The following is a 25,089-nucleotide window of genomic DNA, read 5'->3' as shown; positions in this document are numbered from 1 at the left end:
TTATTCAGGAGGTGGGAGCAGAGGACATCATTCTTCAGCCGGTGGGAGCAGCCAAAGACATCCTTCACTGCCGGTGGAAGCAGAGGAACATGTGACCGGAGCAGGAGCATTACTATTGGATACTGAATCCCTACCCCCTAGCCTCACATGTATTTCTCTCCTTTGCGTCTCACTCTTACTCCCTCTATTCCTCACTCGCCCCCCCTCCTCTCCACTCCCCTCTGTCAATTAACCCACTCTCACCCAATCCCCCTCCACACACTCATTCCCTCCCCCCTCACACAATTCCCCCCACAAAATATATACCAAAAAACTTCCCACCCCCAAATACTTACAAATAAATGCCCACCCCCCCAAATATATACAATCCCACCTCCCAAAATAAATATAAAACCCCAAATACATACAAAAAAAAACTGCCACCTCCCTAATACATATATATATTTTTTTAAATACATACAGTATAACCCCCAATACATATTAAAAAAAGACCACCAATGCATAAAAAAACAAATACATATAAAGCTCCAATGCATCTAAAAAAAGACCTATTACATAATTTAAAAAATGCATATAAATGTAACCTGTGTTCTGCCCCCTCCCCCCCGGTCGCAGACTGGACCTCTAGGGTGTAGTGAGGGCTGGCTACATGTATGTTGGTGGTGCATACCTGTGAGGAACAGGAGGGCCTGAGGCTCCCGCACTGGTATTGGGGATAACCGGGACAGGCTTCTGGGGTATATGCCTCCATATTCTTAGCAGTCTTGGTGCAACGCCTCCATCTCTGGCGAGCCTTAATGAATAAGGTGAAACCCTCCCAGAGAAGCCCTGGTCCCAGGGCGAGAGATTTCAATCTCACACAGTCTTTGTATAAAATCAGTACTGGTCTTTATTGTCCAACAGCAGATCAGTAGCACACAGCAACAGCAACAGCACACAGCAACGGGGTACAGGCTTTTCTCCTCCTTCTCCTTCCCTCCAGAAGCACACCTTCAGGATGGGCTGTCTGGAGCTCCAATACTCCACACCTTCCACCCCAAGGTATAGGCCCTCAGGGTGAGGCTAACTCTCCCCTCACCCTCTGCAGGGTGAGGGGCATTGGTCCACTGCACTATTGTGCTATCAGCTCTACTCAAGGTGACTGAGTCTCGCCTCTCCTCTCCAGCACTGACTAACTTCTCTACAGCTCTTTCTGCTCCCAGGACAGAACTACTTGTCACCTACAGGAACAGGCAGGACTAAGTTTTGTCAGCCCCAACCCTCATGATGTCAGCAGGCCCTCCCCTGTGTCTCATGCCTGCACACAGAGTCAGGGGCCTGCCTCCATCAATCAAGGCAGGGCTTGAAGCGGGGGGAAAACCCATGATAACTACTGGCGGCCTGCCCTTAACAGGACTTACACCAGTAGGAGAAAGATATATAGCCCCCATTTCTTACCGGGGCTACATAAAAATAAAACAATGTTTATAAAAATAACCCAATGCACATAAAAAATACAATACATATAAAAAAGCCTAAATAAATACAAAAAAGCCCCAATGCATATAAGAAAAGCCCCAATACATATAAAAAAAGCCCCAATACATATATAAAGCCCCAATACATATAAAAAAAATACACACACACCCCTAACACATATTTAAAAAAACAGAATTACCTTGTGGATGGTCAGGCCAGGCCTGGTGTCTGAGGGGGGCCTGGCGGCTGGCACTGAAAATTGGGCCTGACCTCTGGCCTGGCCCGGCTGCCAGTCCTCTTGCAGCCGGACCCCAGCTCTCCCTCAGCTGCAGGCAGCTTCCTTACTCTGTACCACACCGAGCTTCCAACACCGGCGCACTGATATCAGAGAGGTCCATCGCATACCGGCATTGGAAGTAAGCTTCAGCTTCCAATGCGTGCCAGCATGAGGGAGGCCTGGTGCGCGCTGGCATCAGAGGGCTCGTGTGGGACAGAGTGAGGAGGCCTGCAGCTGGAGAGAGCCGGCCAGAGGTCGGGCCCAACTTGCAGGGCCTGCCAGCCGGGCCCCCAGCAAACACTGGGCCTGGGACACTGGCCCCGACTGTCCCCCCTATTGGCAGCCCTGGGTCTGAGAGCAAAGTATGGGAGAGTGAGAGCATGGTGAGGGGGAACTGAGAGTGTGGTGAGGCGGGGGGGGGGGGGCTGAGAGCACGTGAAGAAGGCAGGATGGGTGAAGTTATAGTAAACATGCGGTGAGTAAAAACTAATCCAGGCTAATCTTTAATCCAGACAAGGTAATAATTGCCACGTTATGCCTTGTTTTGAGAGATGGTTATTGCAATTTTAGGTTAGCTAAGGTTTTCATTCGTTTTTACTTGGTTATATTAGTGCTATATTTTACTGAGCAATATTGTGAAATTACCACAATCTCAACTCATTATAAAGCTCCATTTCCTTGTGTTTGAACGTTTTGCTCTAAAATAGTATATAAAAAGTTTGGGAATATCCACACTGAATACCACTAAAGACTTTATAGAACACTGCGGTTATTCGATTTGTCATCAATTGCTAATAATCTGTTGGGGGGAAAAATCCACCTCTGCAGCTTTGCTATTTTTATATTTTTAATGAGTAGGACAATTTAATTTAAAAGTGTCATCTGATAAGATATTGCTGGCTACTGATCTTAGCAATATTCTTATTTCTGTACTAAATGAAAGCAGACAGTAAAAAGCATAAGACATAGACTGGCTCACACAGACTCACAGATGAAGGCACACAAATCATGCATAGGACACTTCAAATGTACCCATAGATACTGTAGTAGAAAATGTATTCAGACAGGGTGACAGGTATCAACATTATACAGCAACTTAGTTACAGTGAAACAACGTTCTACAGATTGCACAAAAGAAACATTCCATTGAATTAAATACTGGAAAAATGTATGGTTTGTAGCGTTGTGGAATCTATTGTTGTAAAGTAATCAGCAGCTTGACACATTTCCCAAAGAGAAAAGATAGTGTCCTCTATGCCCATACCCCAAAACAGAAACAATTCTACAATGATACAATGAAGAGGCCCGCATGAGTCCATACTTGCATTACTGGGAAAGACAATTCACCATGGCTGGGCCAGGGGCCCCAGTTTTGCATCACACAGACCAGCTGCGGGGATGTGCAGGGACTACTGGACGCACTGCTTCTGCCACCGTGGCCCTTCCAGCTGCCAAGTCCAGGTGGGATGGGAACATGCATTGTCAATCAGCCGGAGTAGCTAGGTCTGCTGCTCAGATTTGTAGAAGGGTTATAAAATAAACATTTCACCCTAACTGTGGCTGATCAAAAGGCCTAATTGTTATCTGTGACAACACAGGAGTGTTTTCCAGAATTTCAATTATTTTTATAGAATGTGCAGTTAATTGGATGAGCAAGTGAAGTGAAGACTTCAACTAGACTTTGTGACCTCTTTGGTTGTGCACTTGTGTTTTTGCTCGTGTGTTCTCTCTCCACAGGCAAAACGCCTTGAATGAGTCGGATTACATTTTGAGGGTACCTTTCTTCCATCCTAACATAAATCTGCCAGAATTTTCAACCAAATGGGTACAGCCCCCATCTTGGAATTATTTGTTTGTTTGTTTGTTTGTTTGTTTGTTTGTTTTTAAGTGATAAAAAAAATCGACTGGATTCTTCAAACAAAACATTAAATGGATTGTTTTGCAACTTGTTCTAAATTTTCAGACAATTTGCACGAACCATTTCAGAGAAATGAAATATTAAAAATGAAAATTAATTTGGTTACCACGGTAACAACCAACACTATATATTCTAATAGGTATAGGTATCATTATAGGCGTATTTACATGCTCATACTATAATAGTAGTTTTTTGGATATGTATATACTTTTACATTTTCTACTTTGGCCATTTGGAAGCAACAGTCCAAGCTGCAGTTTAAAAAAAAATTAAATGTTTTTCCCTTTAATATGTGCATTAATACAATTCACACAATGATAAGTAATTAGCTAAGACGCCGATCAACCATTTTCCTGTGATCGGTCTGTGAAGATTCGCCTCAGTGCAGCAAAAGAGGACCAAAGATACAAAGTTCTGTGGGGAAGATCATGTGACCAGGCAGTAACTAGATACAATTGGTGCACTGCTAAAGAGAGGGCCGGGCTCAAAAAGGGGTGTACCACAGCTTGTTACTGAAGAGGAAGGAGATGTGACTTTGTAAAAGGTTGCTATAGAAACAACCGCGGGGGTACCTGAATTTGAATGGGACTCGCAGCCTGGGAGGATACACACAGCGTAAGTCCCATTCAAACGCAGAGACCCCCATTGTTTTAATCCAATGGGCAATTCCAGCATCTATGGACTCTGCTGAGGATTTTCCCCAACATGTTCATGGAATTCCTCAGAATCTGGGCCAAAACCGACTGTTGCATCTATAGGATATTGCTTGGTCTGCAGCTTTAATTTCCCCTTTTTTAATTATTAACAATTAATTTTTTCCATTTTCTTTCTTTTTATAATCTCATGTATGTAATGTGGTGGATTTGGGTTCTGAGTTTGCAGGGTTTGTGTGGCAAAGGAAATAGGAGAATTCACGTGTCTGATTTCAAAACACACCTCAGTTGAATTCTAACTGTAATAATTTCTCTCTAAGCCTTATATACCTTTCTTGTCCCATTGAAGCAACATGAGTCCACCCCTGTCGTATATCAGCCCTGGCTGGCAGTTTAGGACTTAGGAAAAAAAACTCCTCTAAAAAGACATTTTAAAATATGACTGAATATATAACAGAGAAGTGACAAAATATGCAACAGTGTGCAAAATAGGGTGGCGCAGTGTTTCTTAATATATCCGTGAATACTATAGTATAAAATAATACAAGTGAAATGTGAATACAAGTGAAAAAATGCAGCTCAAAAACTCTTGAGTGGATGGTTTGTAGATTCCACTTCAATTGGAGGACATCTCAGGTAACCTGCGCTCCCCTGATTTTCGAGATAAATATATAACAGACTCATAACTGTCTTTCCCTAATACTTAGACGTGAGTAATGGATTCAGGCGAATTTGACGAATGTAACAATGCTAATTGACCGGTGTGCTCCTAAATTTGAGTGACAAATGGATACCTGTCTCTAGCCACCTCCTAAACCACAAATATTTGGCCTTATTGAATCTGTCTCCTTGTAACTTGTATTCTTGTATTCCTTGTATTCTTCAGAGAATGTGTCAGGTACAGGATATCATCATATTTCATATTTTTTAACGGGATGGTTAGCCACGCCCCTTGACACTGTGTAAAACCCTTCCATGAATGCTTTAAAAGTACCTGTAAAAGTGTCCTGATTATCTGAGTGTCAGAAGAGCCATAATTTAATCCCATCTCTGACCAAACAGATGATCTCATGTCTAGATTTTGTCAGTTTTATAAATCCCATGGCCAAGGGTTTAACCGGCCATAAAAAAAACATTTCTTCATATGTTTAAATCAAACTGTAACCAGATTAACCCCATAAACACCAGATTGATTAAAATACTTAATATTCTTAATATTCCCTTAATATTCCCTGCCATTTTTATTACACAGTGGTTCAATTATTAGTAACATATGCTCAGATCAATTGAACAATTAGGTCAATTGTTGGCACCATAAGAGACACAGATCCTGGTGGTCATATCACAATCCTTGATGAAGTGATACTGTAACGAAACGCGTATGATTGAATTTTGCAATTTGCGTATCCAGTAAAGACTCAACCAGCCCAATAATCCCACATGCCAATTGGAAATCCAGCTTGTTTTGCCCGTGTTGCATTCTGTGTTATGAATGTTATGAAGGAATTAGGTTTACTCGCTCATCCAACAATGCAGTATAAAATATAGCGTTTTTCTAGTGATAATCAAATAGTCTCCTGACTCACAGTGAGATTAGTAAATACAAATTAGTTCACTCTGGCAAAAGATTGTGAGATTACCTATTACTTATTTTTGCACCTCATTTTCCAGCATGTACGAAGCTGGCCCATAACATTCTCTTTCAAGGAGTCAAAGGAAAAAGCCACATATTTTCTCATCTCTTCAAAGTATTATCTCGTACACGAGGTGCCCAAGAGATCAAGAGGTTTTCCCTTAATCTTCCCAGAGCAAGTAATTTTATTCTATGCTTATAATACACTAATTTGCTGCATCAGTTCTTTCTTAAATTATTAGATTTTATCTTGTGCCATAGAGATAAGGTGGCCCCTAATGGCTACTTTTCAGGACTCTGACAGAGTATTTAATGAGTCCACTCCATTATCATTTTTTGTCACAAATTCTTACAAATGCATACGTTAGCTATATATTTCTTTATGAGTATATTAAAAAAACTATCTAAGTCATATCTCACTGTTTATGTCAATTTACAATAAAGAGTTATTATTATAAAAATAAATAGACCGTCTAACACATGGGCAAGCATGCATGTCAAACTTCATTTCAAAACAACAACAGCATCTAAAAAAACAATAGGTTTAATGGGGCAAAATATAAACAACACATAGTAGATGGTGAGGTAGATGAAAAAGACATACGTCCATCAAGTTCAACCTATGCTAAATTTAACGACAGATACTTTCGCCTACAGATCCAGCGGCCATTATTCGAACAAATCATGAATCCTTTTTCGTGTGCTCTGCTGTCTTCCACGCTGCATTCATGCCGCCTTCACACCACCAGGCACCCGCGGTTTACCGCGGGTGATCTGTTTTAATTTAATGGTTTCGGATTTCTTTGGGTGAAATTCTTCGCATATCTGCCGGGTGGCAGATATGAATGAATTGTAATGTGTACAGTTCTGTCTGTGCTATAGTGTCAATTTGCAGGTGTTTAAAAACCAGATAAAAACCAAGTCTAAAGTACCACAGTGGTCCATTGGGATTCAACCTTGAAGACGTTATCAAATTTAGGCGCTTCATAATAAAAACTTATAAAACTCAAAGCTGTGTGCTTTTTTCTACATTCCTACAGTATCCTTGCACAATTGCTGACTGGACTGGACACCATGTGTACACCGTACATGTATAAAAAACCTGACTGTAGTTATGCATTTTTAATATTTTCTGCAATTAATGCTGCAGCAGATAACATGGCGACTGTAGCAGAAATATATGAATATTTCATTTCTAACTACGATTTTTACAAATTTTCACCTGACGTTCATGGGTGGAAGCGTTCGATAAGAAAAACCTTTCGTAGCGATCAGTCTTTTTTTCACATTGCCTCTCTTACCGGAGATACAAGAGGGTATTGGGGTGTGGTCCCAGATTTTTACAGTATGTTTGATCATGGAGACTTCAAAAGGTGAAAGGTCGGGTTTAATCCATATAAGATTCGTCAATCCCAATCCAGCAATGTGCCAGTGCCAGTGCCAGCAACAGCGCCAGGAACAGCACCAGCGCCGGCTTACAATAACGGTCTGACCGTCAGTGAAAACCTGATGAACGCCAATCCTTGCTACCTGACCCCATACCTGCAAAATGTCCAGCCTAACCCTGATTTCACGTACAGGTACCAGCAAGCTTGCGTGTATCAAAAAGATTTCCAGCTTCATCAGCTGTCAACTACAGGTGTAGTAGGCCAGCTATCACCTGTCAACTATAATGCAGACTATGGGAGTGACAGTGGCTCATCTTCACCCATTTGGCAAAGTTTATAATGAAGGTAAATATAATGTACAGTACAGTATTAAGTTTAAAGTTGCAGTTCAAGCTAAAAAAACAATACATTACAGAATGTGCATCAATACCATATGCACACAGACAAGTGATTAGTTACAGTAAGCTGCAGATCGGTCCATTCTCCTGTAATCAATCGCTTTGCTCAGGGTTATTTAATTTAATTCAATTCTTGCACAATTATTGAAAATGTAGTCCTGCAATATGATTGACTGAGCAGTTACTACAGTAGATACAATTAGTGGACAGCTAGGGAGAGGGCAGGGCTAAAGAGCCAGAGCCAATCAGAAGTTTGTTCTCATCGTACAGATGCACATGTACTGTATATTGTATGAACAGCTGATTTAATTCTCAATAACGCGTCGACGCATGCGCAATACCGGAAATAATAGCATCATTTTTTTTTCCCCAGAAAAGAAACTTTGACATCAAGTTGAAAAAGTCAAAAGGAGTGATTTCAATGGACCTCTAATATCGCTTTTTTAAAACAATGCATGCGCATTGTGAATCTGATTTAAAAATCTAATTAGGCAAAACATTTACAGTGACAGTGCAATTTATATTGATTAGGATAGAATAATTGTGAGCTTTATAGAAAACATTATACAATATGCTGCTACTGTATGTTTTCATATTCAATACTGTTTGACGTTGCATTTTGCAGTGTAATTACAATAGACTTGCATGTGTAATTAACTCTGCTAAGAAACCCCAAAAATAAAAGTGTATATCTTTTATTCTATATGTATTATTTATTATTCAATACTTTCAAACGCATATGCGTTTCATCACATTTAGACGCATGCGTGTGTCTGATTGGAACCTTGTTGAAACACGTATGCGTGTCATCACATTTAGGCGCATGCATGTGTGTGAATTTCAAGTCTGAAAAAAAAAGAGACATCCCTTTTTTTTCTCGACATGGGCTTAACAATTTTTGCCATTCTTACAATCAATCACTAGGTTTTTAATTCTACAGTAATGTATACTGTTCGTAATGGCTATATTGCATTCTATAGTTCTTTTGTCATTGGGAGAGGGGGGGGTAAAGTAAATTACTGACTGTTACTACAGTATATACACAGTACAATACTTTTGCACATGTGTTATTGTCCGTCCCCCCCCCCAAACCTTTACTGCTGCAGCTCTGAAAAGAAAAGAAAAAATTAGTGCATTAAAGGCATTGCATATTTCACAATATTGGACTCTAACTACTGTCAAAATATATACAGCATAACTACATTATAACTATAACAAGTTATGGATTGGAGCACTGTGTCTTACCTGCCAGTATTGGGGGAGGGGGGATTTCCTGCACTTTATCTATATTGTACTATCTATATACTATATATATATATATATATAAATACTATATAACTATACTACTGTAGGTTAGACAGCATACACCTGTCTAATACAAATGTACAGTGTACATCTTTTACTGTATATATATATTGAGTGCCATACTTACCTGTATCATACTTACTGTACCTGTACTTACCTTACTACAGTACAGTACCTTTCTACATTCCGGTGGCTTGCCCATTATGCTGTAAAAGAACGGGCAACACACTAGCTGTATAATCTATATATTTATTGCATCATGGTACAGTGAGTATATTGTTCCAGAAACTCATTATTCCTTTTGTCAATTCATCCTTTTTGGACGGTTTCACAACTTTTCTGATATGATCCTTCATCTGATGTCATACCAATTCAATGAGATTCAAATCTGGTGATCTGAAATTGGAGGGGGGGGGGAGGTGAATTAGTTAAAGAGATATAAACAGTGCAAAACAATGAGAAACAGTTACAGTACAGTACACTGGAGAACTTACTCCAGTGGCATCTTTACCCAATTGATACCGCTCTCAAGAATATGGGCAGTAGAGGCTCAATCTCACATAGTTGGCCAAAAAACTACAATTTAACAGTATAACTGGCTACCCTAAACACATCTAACAAATGTAACAATGCTTGGAAAGTAGTTACAAGTTGAATTTCTTAGGGGCCCATGCAACAAATGTTACATTTTGTCACCCTGGACACGTTTATGACTAGTACATTGATCACCTGACCATGATATAATCAGGGTTTGTCTGAACGGAAGAGGAAGTCTTTAGTAATCAAAGGCAGGAATGGCTGGAAATCATCTCATATCCAAGGAGCACCAGGGCATTCTAAAGGTTATTACCAGGGTAAACTATGCAGAAAACCCAAACAGTGCATATAAACCTTCAACACATGTAAATGTCCATAGGAAATGTATAGCAGTAACTGGGTATATAAAGCAGCAGTTCCTCTTGCCCAACAATTGTAGGAATATACATGCAGTGAGTTGAAAAAGTCACAATAACTTGATTTAAGTATGCAATCTGAGTAAGTAAGTAGACATGAACTTTGTAATATTACTCACTGCCTTCCTTGTAGGCAGAGTGGCTTGAACTGCACAGCGTGCTCCAATCCAAACAGCAGCAGCAACACAGAGAGAACAGGAAACGGAGGGTGGTGCACAGCCGAAGAAAACGCCCCCAGGCAAGGTACGTGCAGTAAAAACTTCTATTTATTGGCACATAAGGGTTAAAAAACACTCTAACGTGTTTCACGCAGGAGGCGCTTTATCACGTTAGAGTGTTTTTTAACCCTTATGTGCCAATAAATAGAAGTTTTTACTGCACGTACCTTGCCTGGGGGCGTTTTCTTCGGCTGTGCACCACCCTCCGTTTCCCATGCTAAAGGTTAATTAGCTCCTTTTCTAAAATGTCCTAAATAAATACAATACCTGGCGGAGTATTATTTATATGCACAGCACTCTAATTTAGAGGTACAGTCCTACAGTTTTTCATTTAATATAGCTGCAGTTCTTAATTGTTGTGTCCATAATTACAGGTATAAAAGTTAGTAATTTTAGATATATTAAACTAACAGATATTCCCTTTTTGGGTTTTAATTTGAAAAGTGAAAGGGCTGTTTTAATAATATATCTATATAATTAGATTTTGTTTCCTTATTCAAGCCAAACAATTCATGAAATTACAGAGCACATTAACTGAAATATTTCCGATTAATTACTAATGTTCTGTGTATGTTTGATAATTTTCACAAAAGGGAAGGGAAAAAAACCTTTTAATGAGGATAGTTATTAGATAGTATCAGAATGAACAGATGGTGATGTTCCTGGCAAATCACGTTTTTATCATATTTTGTAAAATAATTAATAGGTCTCTGTAAAATTCTCAGGAGAGATGTTCTGCCAGAATATAGAAACTGAAACCCTTTCAGTGCCAATTTCAGTGCCAATCCTGGTTAAAACAATTATAACCATATATATTATATTAAAAAGCAGCAAAACTTGTGAAATCTTATGTGTTTTAAAATAAATCAGTTCTGTAGTATTAAATAACAGTGACTGTTTTTTTTATTTTCATTCGACTCTTAATGCCATATTAATGAGTTTTAAATCATCCTTTGATTTCTATAGCTGGTTTTAGCCCATCTCCCAAGCAGTGCAAAATATTGCAATACATTTCTGTTTGTGATAATTTGTTGCCAATATTCCCAGCAGTTTGAGCTGTAAACTATAACAATATATAATGTTACCTTAGTAATATCAGGATACATTGTTGCTGCTGAGTTACACTGACAGAAGTATTGATTGAAACTGACAGGTGGCTATTATGTTGGCACGCAAACAGGATTTTTACAGATTTATAGTATGAGCACCACACAATTTGCCAATCTAGGTAAGAATCTAGAATTATACATTGTCACATGCTTTACATATAAAAAGAAAAAAGGGGGGGTGTAGTTATGCTGCATTGGCTGTTTATAGCCTTACTGCTCATAGTACTGTTTTTGTATTTACTTTTTTAAATGTTGTTTAATTTTAAATTCGTTTTTTTTTATGATGCCACAACATTTTATATTTAAAAAGCAGGCATTATTATCAATTTCGTTAAACAATATTCTGCTTTGGCTGTTTTTTTTTTTAATTTCTTATTGGCATCCTGTATAGTACAGGGATACTGACACATTATAATATGTCCATCTTCCTTGATGCTAGTCCTTTAACATTTTCTAAACACATCAGTCATGACTAGATTCTATCAGGATTTTAGCAGAAAGTTTGACCATGCAGTAAGTAACTAAAACATACCTAATAATAATAATAATAATTATTATTATTATTATTATTATTATTATTATTATTATTACATCAACACCACATCCTACCTTTTCCTTTAATTATTTTATAAACCCTTTAGAAATGTTACCATTTCTCTTTTTGTCTTACTTTTTAAGGGCCATGTCTTCTTCTCGCTTCACTGATGTTGTAATATGATCAGTAAGTAAATAACTATTTTTACCTGAGATATTCATCATTGTGACTAACATATTACACAAATTCCATCTCCCAGTCCTCTTTACTTGTGAAGATAATTTTGGTGGCCATTCTCATTTGTATAATGTCACTGTGACGTAGTTCAGATCACCCGGTTCTCACTTTCCTAGCATACAATTCCCCTTCCTTCTGCTTTCTCTGTTTGGTCGTCTATCACCGGAGGGGCACTGAATGGCCTAGTCTGCATGATGTATATATTTACCTTAACTTTCTTTCCCTCCCTGTGAGAAAAGACTGCAGCACATTGTTTTAAAGTTCTTCGCTTGATTGGTTTCTATGGTGGAAAATTGGATGAAGCAGTAATCTGCTCTCTCCTCAAGCCTTCACTTACTGCCTTGTGAGGATGTGTGAAAAGCTAATTGCAAGACCATTTCAAATTGTTTTGGTGGTAGATTGTGTGGGTCCCTGAATTGCATTACTTTTTTTATTCACCTTATCCCCCATATTGTAATTTCTCATTCCCTTTGACACAGTCCTTTCTCAATTCACGTTCACTTCCTGAAGGCTCCAAATGGATAAATTCCACCTTCATGCCTCTGGGACAATTGTTCCCTTCAACGCTCTCAGCTCCAGAGGCTCAAGTGAACTGTCTAGTGATCACATTAATGAATTGCTATTACTGGTTTTGATTTCAACGGGAGTTTCCATGAACCGATTGGCACTTTAGTAGTTTAATGAATAACCTCCCATGTGCTCATAAATCCACTGGAAAAAAATCATCATGGGTGCAGTCAGAAATCATGATGTAAAGCTGCCAGAACTGTACACCTCTCAATAGGCTAACTAGCAAAACGCTTAGTCAACATAACTATATTTTAGCAAAATACCAAGCACTAGCAGGAAGAAGCCTATGTTAGGACCTGCACAGGCCCTCACTAGACAGCTATGTTTATTTTAACACCTGACCTCCTTGGCTTATAAGAAGGCACCTTTCCCTACTACCAGTCCTCCACAACAAGCTTGCTACCCTGGAGGCATGTTCTCTGTTGCTTGTAAAGCTCCCAGACTTGCTGCTGGCTATTGGCAAGACCTGGTATCGATTACGGCTTGTCCATTTACTTTGCTGCTTGCTCCCTGCTCTGACCTTTGGCTTGTTTGACAACTGCTGTTTGCTATGGCCCTGACCTTGGATCGTCTGACTACCCCTCTTGCCTGCTCCTCCCTTGACACTGCGCTTCCATCGCACCACGGATCCTGATTCATGGTCCCAGCTATCTGTGATAACCCATGTACTTAATACAGGAAAAGTACATTTGTTTAGCCTGGGAGCTGGCAGAGTTAAAACAGGATAGGACAAATGTGTAGTGAAGGAAGTCTGCGAGAATGTAAGATTTCTTCCAGAGGCATTCAGAAGAGCGAGTGCAGGAGTTGAGCATGCATCTATGGCAATTTATTGAGGGTCTTGGGTTAGAAGGGCGAGAATGGCAGAGATAGCGAGGGGCATGTAGATTAAGAGAGGAAGATAGGGCAGAGTTATAGTTTATGACCAGGTTGTCAGAATCTGTAGCAGAGCAGAAAGAGGAGTGCAGGGTCAAGTTGATAGATTAATAGAAAACAGGTATCTACATAAACTAGGAGTAGATGGAGGTGGAGAACTGGAGGACTGAGAGAGTGAAGATGAGCTGATGGTCAGAGAAAGGAAAGTGGGAAATGGAGAAATCAGAGAAACATTTTTAGTGAAAACTAGTTTCCGGTAGTGGCCATCCTTGTGGGTTCTGGCTGCGGTCTATTGGTGGAGGCCAAAAGAAGATGTTAGAGAGAGAAAGCGGGAATTGCAAGTGAAAGGGAAAAAGAGCTGATCAATATAGCAGTTGAAGTACCCAAGGAGATGAGAAATGGTGTCAGAGGAGAAAAAGAAGAGAGCTAGGATTCAAAGCCAGAAAGAAAGCAGGGGGATGGGTAGAATTAGGTGGGCGATAGATGGTCGCCATATGAAGAGGGAGAGGAGAAAAAAGATCAACATTGTGAGCTTCAAAAGAAGGGAAAGAGAGGGAGGAGTAGGAAGGGTTAAGTAGTGGCAGATTGAGGAAGAGGAGCCCCACGACTCCATCCTGGCCATCAGAGCATGGAGTGTGGCAGAAAGAAAGACCATCTTGGAAAGGGTATCATCCAGTGCAGAGTCAAACTGAGTGAGCCAAGTCTTGGTTATAGCAAAAAGGAGGAGAGAGTGAGAGGAAAAAAAGTCATGTACTGAGAAGAACTTGTTACAGAGGGAGAGAGCAATCATTCCAAGAGGCACAGGTGAAAGGGAGAAGTAGGGAGGTTGACAGGGGATCGCTATGAGACTGGATGTGGGAGGTGAGGAGGAAGAGAGCATATAGAAATAAGGCAGGGGCCAGGATTGGGTGAGGCATCTCCAGAAGCAAGAAGAACCATGGAAATAAAGAGGATTTGTGAGGTGGATTTGTAGGGGGGTGTTTATTGCAGAGTGTATTGCCGAGTAGGGTCAGAGGGTGAAAATGGGAAAGGAGTTCATGTGAACTAAGAAGTAGAAAAGGAAGAAGAGCTGGAGATTTATGAATGGAGTTAGAAGAATAATGAGGCTGGTGGAAAGAAAGGTCCATTTTGGAAAGAAGTGACGATAGAGCAAATATAAATAGTAGGGGAGCCATAGAAGTGGTAGTGGTGCTAGTAGAGTGTTGACAGGTGAGTGAGGGCTGTGCACTGACAATGAAGTCAGGATAAAGGTAAACAACAAAACATGAAAAATAAACAATGTATGTTATATGTAATGTATGCTATAGAATGTTGCTTGTAGAGTGCTGTATGCAGTATATTCCATGTGTGCAGGGTTAATTTAGTGTATGTATGGGATTTGTACACATGATTTCTATATACATTGTGACTGTGTGTATGATGCATGTATACAGTATACCTGGTGTACATTTGTTTGTATGGCGTATCTGGTGAGCAGGTATGCTTTAGGGTGTGTGTGTGAGACGGTTGATTGTGCTTGCCCCCCAGCTTCTGACCACAGTTCTGGCAATGGAATGTACCAATCTATTCCTCCATTGCCATAATTTTCTCCATGTTTTTTCTGTGTCGATGAAATCTACCAACTGTCTGGAACTTTCTGTGATGATCTCTCCCAAAGGAAGTAGCATTTCAGGGTACTGAAATTGGTGACCTTCTCTCCTACAATATTTTGCGAATAAAAACTACCAAGTACAGTATAACAAAATACACAGTTCTTGTGGCTACGTGTAGGCAAAAAAAGTACACAGGGATACCGAGAAAAAGAAATCCCTAGTTGGTGCACAATAGTAGTGATATGGTGAATGATTTAAAATATATGACTTTTATTTAACATACTAATTACAATTAGGCGTAGCAGTAGATATACAAAATATAAAATATGTGATGATAATAAAAACATTTTTTTAAAGAGAACATGTAGGTGTTCTAAAAATGGGGTACACAGTCCTGATAGATTCACAGCACAGTGCTGTGAATTAGTTATCTAGTTGTTACTCGGTCGGGAAACAAATATACCGGTCACACGTAACTATGTATCTCTTATTACAGGCTAAAGCAGTAAAATTCCGGGCATTATTGACATTTCTGCTCTCTGATTGGTTAGAATTCCAGGCATTATTCATTCAGTAATGCCCGGAATTTTTGGCAACTTGCCAATTCACCTTTCAGAGATGCAGGGAGAGCGCGCTGAGAAAAAACGCCAATTTTAAAACTTAACTGTAAATACCTCTACTGGCCCAAGCTCCGGCAGCACCTCCGCTCCTCTCCTCACTCAGCTCGGCAGCATATGCAGTCTCTCCCTCTCTCACATCACCTCTCCTCACACAGCTCAGCTCGGCAGCATATGCAGTCTCACCCTCTCTCACAGCTGCTAGTGCTGTTAGAAGCTGCCCTGTCCCAACTGGTAACTTTGTTACTTGCAACAAAATAATATTTCTCACCACTTCTATAGCTTGTGTTAAGGTAATTTGTATTTGCTTTTTATTTAATTGTAGTTAATATCACTGTCCCCCAACTTCCCGCCCCCACCTCCCCGCCCCCCTCTTCCCCCCTACATCCCCCCCACTTCCCTTTTCTCCCCTCACCTCTCTCTTCCCCCTTCACCCCTCTCGCTCCCCCCTACCGCTCTCTACCCCCTCACCTCTCTCTCTTCTCTTCTCCCCTCACCTCTCTCTCTCCCCTCACCTCTCTCTTCCCCACTCACTTCTCTCTTTCCTCCTCACTTCTCTCTCCCCCTCACTTGTCTGTCTACCCCTCTCTCCCTTCCTCCTCCCTCCCCCCTCTCCACCCCTCTCCACCCTCCCCCCTCTCCACCCCCCCCCCTCTCCACCCTCCCCCCCCCTCTTCACCCTCCCCCTCTCCACCCTCCCCCCTCTCCACCCTCCCCGCGCTCTCACCCCTCATCTCTTCCCCCCTTTCTTTCTCCTCTCTCTTATCCCCCTCACCTCTCTCTTCTCCCCTCCTCACCTCTCTCCCCTCCTCCCATCAGCTATCTCCTCTCCCCTCACCTCTCTCATCCCCCATCACCTCCCTCCTCCCCCAACCCCCTCACCTCTCTCTCTCCTCCAACCCCTTCACCTCTCTCTTCCAACCCCCTCACCTCTCTCTCTTCTCCCCCCCCCCCTCTCTCCCCTCTCATTTGCTACTTTACTTCTTTTTCCTACAAAGGTGCATCAGCATTGTTCCGATTTATATATCTATACAAAAGTGTCAATTATCTTATGAAAAAAGCCTACATCTAGCCTATAATAGTAATAATCCCTTCAGAACAGGGCATTATTGGCCAGTAATGCCCAGTTCTTCGGGGATTATTACTTAAGTATATTATGATCATAAAATGTAGTGATACAACTGTATCAGGTTAGTTGTATTCTTAAAAAGCATCTAGCTAGATGTTCACTCTCAGTATGCATGTAACCTGTATTAAACCACACTCTGATATAAATGTAAAGATCAGCGGTATACAGAGCGAGATCTAAATTACCTCCCAGTGCTGGACATATAGAGACTAAAAAATAGTAAAAACAACACGACGATGGTAATTGTGTTTGAATAGCAGTGTGTGAGTTCTGCAGTCACTACAGTGACACCACAGCTCGTGGTTACAGTCCTGGTATTATCAGGAAAGAACGGCACACAGCAAAATCTGATTAAAGATTCAAATTGCCTACCCAAAGCAATCCGCGGGAGGACGTGCTAGCGTCAAGCAGATCTGTATACGTTTTATGCACTGGGGATAAAGTCAACAAAGCTGCTTAGCTGAAGAAATCAATCATGGTGCGGAAAAAGCAGCATAAAGCTCACACTGCACGGAGCTGGTTGCGGAGCCTGGGTAGTCAGAAGGTCATGATTTTTCATGGAGGAAAGCAATAAACCATAGTACAGCATGGAGGAAGTTAAAGTCCATTTCCATAGTAGGACGCGCTAGCTTCCGCGTTCCTCCTCCTTCCTGGCGTCGCGCTTGCAAAACAAACTTATTTATATTGCGAAGCTCCGCTCTCCCTGTAGCGCATGTGCACACTCTAGCGTGCACTATGCACTACTACATTGCCGTCCTAGCGTTTGTTTCAGCGTGAGCTACGTAGCTCACGCCGTAGCATGCACTATGAACAAAGCCTACGGCTCTGTCCATAGTGGAAGCGAGCGCGACCGCTACAGTGCTACTTGCCTCGCGCGTGCTTTCCTCTCCGGCGATGTGTGGATTGTAGGTTTTTGGGAAGCGAGCGAGGGGGTGAGAGCGGTCATGACATGGGGGGGCGTGTCAAGGAAGTGTCATGCATGAGAACACGCCTTTAGAAAATAATAAAATGCATAATGCCATGCAATTTACTGAAGTATTCTGCAAACGTATTTATTTTATTTTTATTTATAAAATGTTTTACCAGGAATATTCGGGATCCAGGGCCATGCGTGGCATGTGAGTAAGTCCAGATAGCTTAACTCGTCCCCTTTTGAAAGCACACAAAGTTCTTCTATTTTCTTCAACTTTATTGGGGGAGTTAACAAAAATATAAGGTACTTGTTAATGATGTTATTAGCAGAATTCTCTTGTCAGGAGAATGACCTATTGCTGGGAAGGTGTTCTGCAGTGTGAGAGTGCTTCTCAGAGAGGAAGGTGCCTTGTTATGGGGGGACCGTTAAAAAGGATTGCCTTTGCAGAGGGAGTAATGAAGGGGTAAAGTGTACCCACTTAGGCAGCTTGTTAGGAAGGGAAGCACACTTCCCTGTGACAGACAGGAACAGACTGAGGACCATTCCAATAAACAGAAAGGGGCAGGGGAACAACAGGGCTCAACCAATCCCATAGCAATGAGGATTGGGAGGTTGCCAGGGCAACCAACTAGTGGCTACGTAAAGAGGGAAATATGTGTCAATAATGTAGCAATTTACACAGCTCTGGCTGCCTCAGAGCAGGAGAAAACATGTAACTTCCCTGGGGAGAGCTGGCAGTGTGAGAACAGAGAAAATATATGATCCTGTTCCAGGACAGGAAGTAATACATTGAGAGTTACCTCTCGTTTTCAAGTATGTCCTTGGCATAGAGTTAAGACAAATAATACATGGTTACAAATACAGTTACATTGGTGAGCAGGTTATACATTATATAAAGACATTGCACACACAGTTAAAGATAATATATATTATAGGTGTATGTAACAGTTACAGACCAGATTAAAATGTGAGACAGCCTTAGTTTTGAAAGAACTTACACTGGTGGTGGATGTGAGAGTCTCCGATAGGTTGTTCCAGTATGGGGGTGCACGGTAAGAGAAGGAGGAGCGGCCGGATACTTTGTTGGGCCTTGGGACCATGAACAGTCTTTTGGAGTCTGATCTCAGATGATAAGTGCTACATGTGGTAGGGGTGAGGAACTTGTTCAGATAGATGGGTATCTTGCCCAGAAATTATTTGAAAGCAAGACAGGAAAGGTGAACTTTGTACCTAGACTCAAGTGATGACCAATCTAGTTCTTTGAGTATTTCGCAGTGATGTGTGTTGTAGTTGCATTGGAGAACAAAACGGCATATTGAATTGTAGAGGGTGTCAAGTTTGCTAAGGTGGGCTTGGGGTACCGAGCCATATACTATGTCTCCATAGTAATAATTTGCATTAGCATCTGCTGTGCGACACTTTCTGACCATCTGACTTAGGAAGGATTTATTCCTGTAAAGTACACCTAGTTTGGCTTAGGTTTTGGATGTCAGGGTATCAATATGCATCCAAAACTATACAAAGTAACCCCTCTTGTGAGATCCAGAGGGAGAGAGTCTGCGGTGGAGTTCCAGTGGCGTCTACAACACGTGTCGAAGAAACTGGAAGTGACGTATCGGCTCCCTACAACAGCGCAGGTCGAAGACCGTTTGATGAAGAAGCAGCGTGCAGAGATCCCGAGAACGCAACTCGGCTGACATCTACACTTGTACACCTTTGCTGTTTACCATACGGAATCCTGTAAGCCTCCAATTTTTATCACTGTCGGATAAATGTTTGGTATTTTTATTTTTTGGCTCTGTGTCTCTCCTTTGGATTCATTTACCTCCTAATTTTTGCTCCTATTTTTGCTCCTGTTAATGTGGATGGACATTTATTTATACCATCATAGATGTTCATAGATGGTTTTCTATTGCATTTTTTGTGATCATTACTATCTAGCATTTTTGTGCTCTAGTGAGAGCTCTGCCATTTTATGTGTGCTGTGTTAACGTTAACTGCACTATGGTAGTTTCACGTTTTTTCCTTTAGGCACTGACGCTCCCCTGATCTTCCTTTTGTGTATCAATATGCATCCGAATGTTAAGTAGGAGTCAAACCATATGCCCAGGTATTTCAAACTAGTAACAGGAGTTAGTGTGGTGTTAGCGTTGGTTCTGATCTGGAGCTCACTCACTGGAAGCTTTAAAAATGTAGTCTTGGTCCCAAATACCATAGTTACAGTCTTGCATACATTGTTACATCTGCATACATGTGAATTGACGCTTCCTTACAAGCTGTGGGAGATCATTAATGAAGAGTGAGAAGAGTAGGGACCCAAGAACAGTGCCTTGCGGGTGATACCACAGTTGATATCCAAGGGGTTGGCGTTAGAGCCTGACATGGACACATGTTGGGATCTACCTGATAGGTAGGACTGAAACCAGTTTAAAGCATGCTTCCCTATTCCAGAGCAATATATAATATGTCATGCATGAAATGTGATGCATTGAAATAAGCATTGTACAGTACACTACACATTGTTTTTTTTTTTTACAATTATATACAACTAATGGACAATACATCAGAAATTTCTCTCCATAAATTATCATTGATATTTCTGCCAAGGTATGAATTAAAGGTTCACGTTTATAAACCTCAGAAATCAAAATTTCAATAGTTGAGTTGTCCATATTCTCACAGCAAGCAAGCACAACTCAACTGACAACAAGTAATTTGAACAGTATCCAGGCAGAATAGCTTACTAAATTTTCACTCACTGTCACCAGGCTGTCTCACTGCAATAGCAAACAAGTTTGTCTCCTGTGCTTTTGGTATCCTTGTATCTCACGTGCAAGCTTGCGCTCAGTATGGCCATGCGCTTTGGAATACACACGTTTTTAGCACGAGCTATGTAGCGCGCTCCGTATCTTGCACTATGGACGAGGCCTAAGGAAACGTCTGTATATACTCTCCTGACTGTGGGTATTTGTTTAGTAGCTTCAAACCTGTCAGTCCCTTCAGTTATTGACGGATGACTTGATAAATCTATTCCTTAGGCTAAGTCCCCTCTAGCACTGATCGGGCTGAGCGGGCGGCGCTTGTGGAGGAGACTTACATATATACATATATGTAAGTCCCCGCTCACGCGGTGCACGTGTCATTTTACAGTCCTCAAGCCTGTAAGTAGGAAATTTTGATAAACTTGTATGCATCTGACACATAATTCTTATGTAGTCTAAGTGAATGAAAGTTAATCCTTTCACTGCCAGAGGAGGCAGCAATACATTACAAAGCAAAATAGTGCAAGGGTTACGACCTGGGGATTGATCAATGCACAAAAAGACAAGAATGATGTTAAGACCGGCTAAAATGGATCCATCATATTAATATGACTATTTTTTTTAATCACAGAGTTTTTAACGGAATTCTTGTCACACCTGCAAGAAGAAGCAGATTATCAATATGAAATGAAGTTGAATAGCTATATTAAAGGCGGATGTTTGCATTAGCTGTAGTAAATGTGGAGGTTTGCATTGTAAAATACCCATGTACTGTACATATGGTCGGGCCACTTTGTTTAATGCAGCATTTACTGCAAAGTAACTTTGGGACATGTTGCCCCTCTCTCATATTTGTCTCAGAAGATCTGTCACCTTTTCTCGAGTTAATGCCCTTTTTGGTTTCCATCTATACTGAAATAAAACAAGATTTGAAAGCTAAGCTTTAATAATGGATAAAGTTCAGTACATATCTGAACTATGTTTATGTGGATGAATGACAAAGCCAAAACTTCATGTTCTTGTGGAGTTAATAATTTAGATGCAATTCAGAGTTTCAAATGATGCATTGACTTTGTGGAATGACACTTCCTATTTAGAAGTTTAGTTATTTTTGTGCCATGTGAGAGCACTGTGTGTTCAGTTCCATAATGGGAATCACATAGAATATGTGTATTGTTTATAGATTGCCTGGGGCAATGTAATTCTGCTTCTTTTTGCCAATTTTCTGTAACCGTTTGAACCCCTTGACCTTCTTGTGGTAGTGCACTATATTATCTCGTTTTTTTCCACTAACAAAAATAACAAAAGATAGAAAGAGGAAGAAAGGCCCAGATTCCACAGAGATTCATTATTAACTCGTTGAGGTGTTAACCTAAGTTAACGCCTCGTTAAGTACTAACGTTCATCTTCAAAGCTCCCAAACATAGCGTGTGTGCTAATATATATACAGTGGTTCCCAGCACTCAATAAGAAAAACCAGACAAAAGCGTCAATATTGAAATAGCAACGATATATATTAAAGAAAATGATACAAATCCAGAGCCAACCCTAATAACGGTTTGGAGGTTACTTTACATGGAACCTAATAAGTAAACAATAAGTAAACAATCAAGAGGGAGAGGGGGTTGCAGGGAATACAAAGGGTACAATACAGAGTGTAAAAACGAAAGGGGGGGAGAAAAATAAGGACAACGTATAACACACGCTAAGCTCAAGGTAATAAAATATAGGGGGCAACGTTTTGGGGGACTACAGCGCCCCTTCTTCAGGCCCGTTCCCACAGACTATCCCAGTCCCTAAATAATATACCTCCACCCAAAAGCACCTCTCAAAGTAAATAACAAAAGGCTTTTAAACAAGCCTATGCCAGCTGCACTCTAGTGCTAAACAGTCAGGATAATACAAAGATACATGAGTTAAACCTAAATGAACTGACCCTAGTACTATATGAGCTTAAGAGAATACTCTCTTTCTAATGGAGCAATACACTGCACATATAGACACTACACAAAAAATCCTAGAGTAAACTGCAATAAATCTGTGGGGAAAACAAATTGGCAATACGAATCGTTTTTGTTGTGCTGCTCGTCAGTAATTCTCCTTTACTCTCCGCGTGGGTCTCTGCATGTGTGAGCAGTGAATGTTGCCAGATTTTAAATGTCCCAGCTGATTGCAAAGAGGAGAGGAGGGAAACCCATCTTCCAATGACCGCGCCGAATTGCGTTGAGTAGGCGGAGTCTATGACGTCACAGATGTAGACTGGAATGCCAGGGTGTAGAGCCGACAGCCTCCCCTGACGATCGGGGAAACAGTAACCTCCCAGCCTGAGTGGTAACCGCCCACTTTCCGAGTATGCCAATGATGTCATTGTGCTTGCGGGACATGAACGTGCTCGTGTGGAGCCGTGCGCAGCATTATGCCTACTGATAAAATACACGTGTTAGTAACAAGGAAGGTAAAGAATAATAAAGGACACACGCTGTGCATCACGAAAGTTTTCTGCAAGCTTAGCACGAACAGCCCCCTGGTGTCTTAAATGAGGCAACCCTGTGTAGTGGTGAAGATCAACCATTCGATATAAGTAATTAAACGCAAGAAAAAAGTCTTTGGGTTGTAAAACCTGGAGTGCCGCCTAACTCACATACTTTTTCTATAGCTTATGTGCTGTTTTTGGCTGGAAAGGGAATTGCATTTACTTTACCTGTCGTTAGTGCTAATGATATGTATGTAGCGCTGCTTCCACCCCCCCCTCCCCTCCCCTCCCCTCCCCTCCCCTGGGAGATTGGCTGGCTACCAGGTGTGAATTGGTGCATTGTACCTGTAGGCTGCAGGAAATCTGAGGGTCCGCGATGGTGTGGGGATAACAGGACAGACTTTTTAGATGTCTCAGGCTTCATTCTTCTCTTAGTGCGAGCACCTCCATCCACCACAGGCTCCAGCATAGCTGGAGACAGTCCCCACAGTGGAACACATCCTGCATACACCCCACCTCCTTACCCCCAATAGTCTGTAGACTTAGGCAGGGAGTATATAAAACAGGATCTTCTTTATTCATATCCACTGCAGATGTTGATACAGCGAATACTCTTGGATCCCATGCTTCTGGATGGTCTCTGGGTTAGTTATAGCTTTTGGGCCTTCTCAAAGTCCCTTAGTGGGACTGTTAGTATAATCCCACCCTGCAAGGTGAGACAGCCCACTTTCCTCACTTGTACTCTCTCTGCTGGCAGATTAGAACTCTCACACAGACTGACTACAATTTGGGTGGCCTCTTCCTTAGAGCAAAAGGGGAGGGCACAAAGTCTGCACCTGGATTGGCAACACACAGACTCTGTCACACCTCCTTTCCTGCCACTCAAGGAAGCTGCAGAAGGGGGAGGGGTAAACTCAAGATGGGCCTGACACTGCCTGCACCTACCAGGATTGAAACGCCAGGGAGGGCAGACGTATAGCGAGAACCAGCCATGGCAACAGGCAAAAGAGGATTTCCTCCTGACAATGCCTTTCCAAAGAAGTCTCATAGTTAAACGCAGAGTTTTAATGAAACGTTGGTTAGGTCAGGGGTGATCAACTCAAGTCCTCAAGCCCCCCTCCCCACCAAAAGGTCTGGTTTTAAGGATATCCCAGCTTCAGCACAGGTGGCCCAATCAGCGGCTCCCGAAGACTGAGCTGCTGATTGAGCCACATGTGCTGAAGCAGGGATATCATTAAAACCTGATCTGTTGGGGGGATTGAGGACTGGAGTTAAGCACCCCTGAGTTAGGTCATACCTAAAGGTGAAGTTACTACCCTCCCGAACCTGAAATATGGACTTTGAGAAAAAGAGAGGAGAAAGTGGAGAGGCATGCCATGTTAATTTGTATATGCAAAGTATATACAGTACATATTATTTAAATTATCATATGTTCTAGGTATCTGAAGTGTGTTTGTGTTTCTTTCTCTTCCTCTCCCTCCCCGTTAATTGCCATTGTTTTTGCCTATAATTAACTTTGTGGATATTCATTAACATCAGGGAAAATAATGTCTGTTAATGATTTCGATAATGTCCCATTGTAGCACTGGGTTAACAGACCTCTGTGGATTTGGGACCAAGAGATAAAAAGGCAGGAATGAAAATTAGACAAATTCTAACAGCAGCCTTGTTTCTTTAGACCAACCCAGGTTCCCCAAATGTATATAGATCCAGAGTCTGTGAAATGCTACTGTGCCTAAGCTTAGATGAACTCTTGTCCAACATTAAATTACTATTACTATTCCAATCAGAACTCTAAAATGCACTCAGAGACTAGCGTACAATTATCAACTCTAGGAGAAAGAACAGCTACTCTGGAGAACAAGATAGAGGAAGACACACATACTGTAACGCCGCTGATACCGAGTTACAAGAGATTAAACCCTATCTATAATGCCTTTTTCAGTATTTTGTGCCAGATGAAGAAACGGATCGCTTCTGGCTAGAAAGGACGCACAGGTCTTTACTGACATCTCAAATACAATGTTGGCTAAATGGTACAAACTCAAAACTGTTACCGGAGTCCTGTAAAGAACCAC

This window comes from Ascaphus truei, chromosome 1, assembly GCF_040206685.1.
Source record: "Ascaphus truei isolate aAscTru1 chromosome 1, aAscTru1.hap1, whole genome shotgun sequence".
NCBI classification, from domain to species: Eukaryota; Metazoa; Chordata; class Amphibia; order Anura; family Ascaphidae; genus Ascaphus; species Ascaphus truei.
This window is presented reverse-complemented; position numbering follows the sequence as displayed.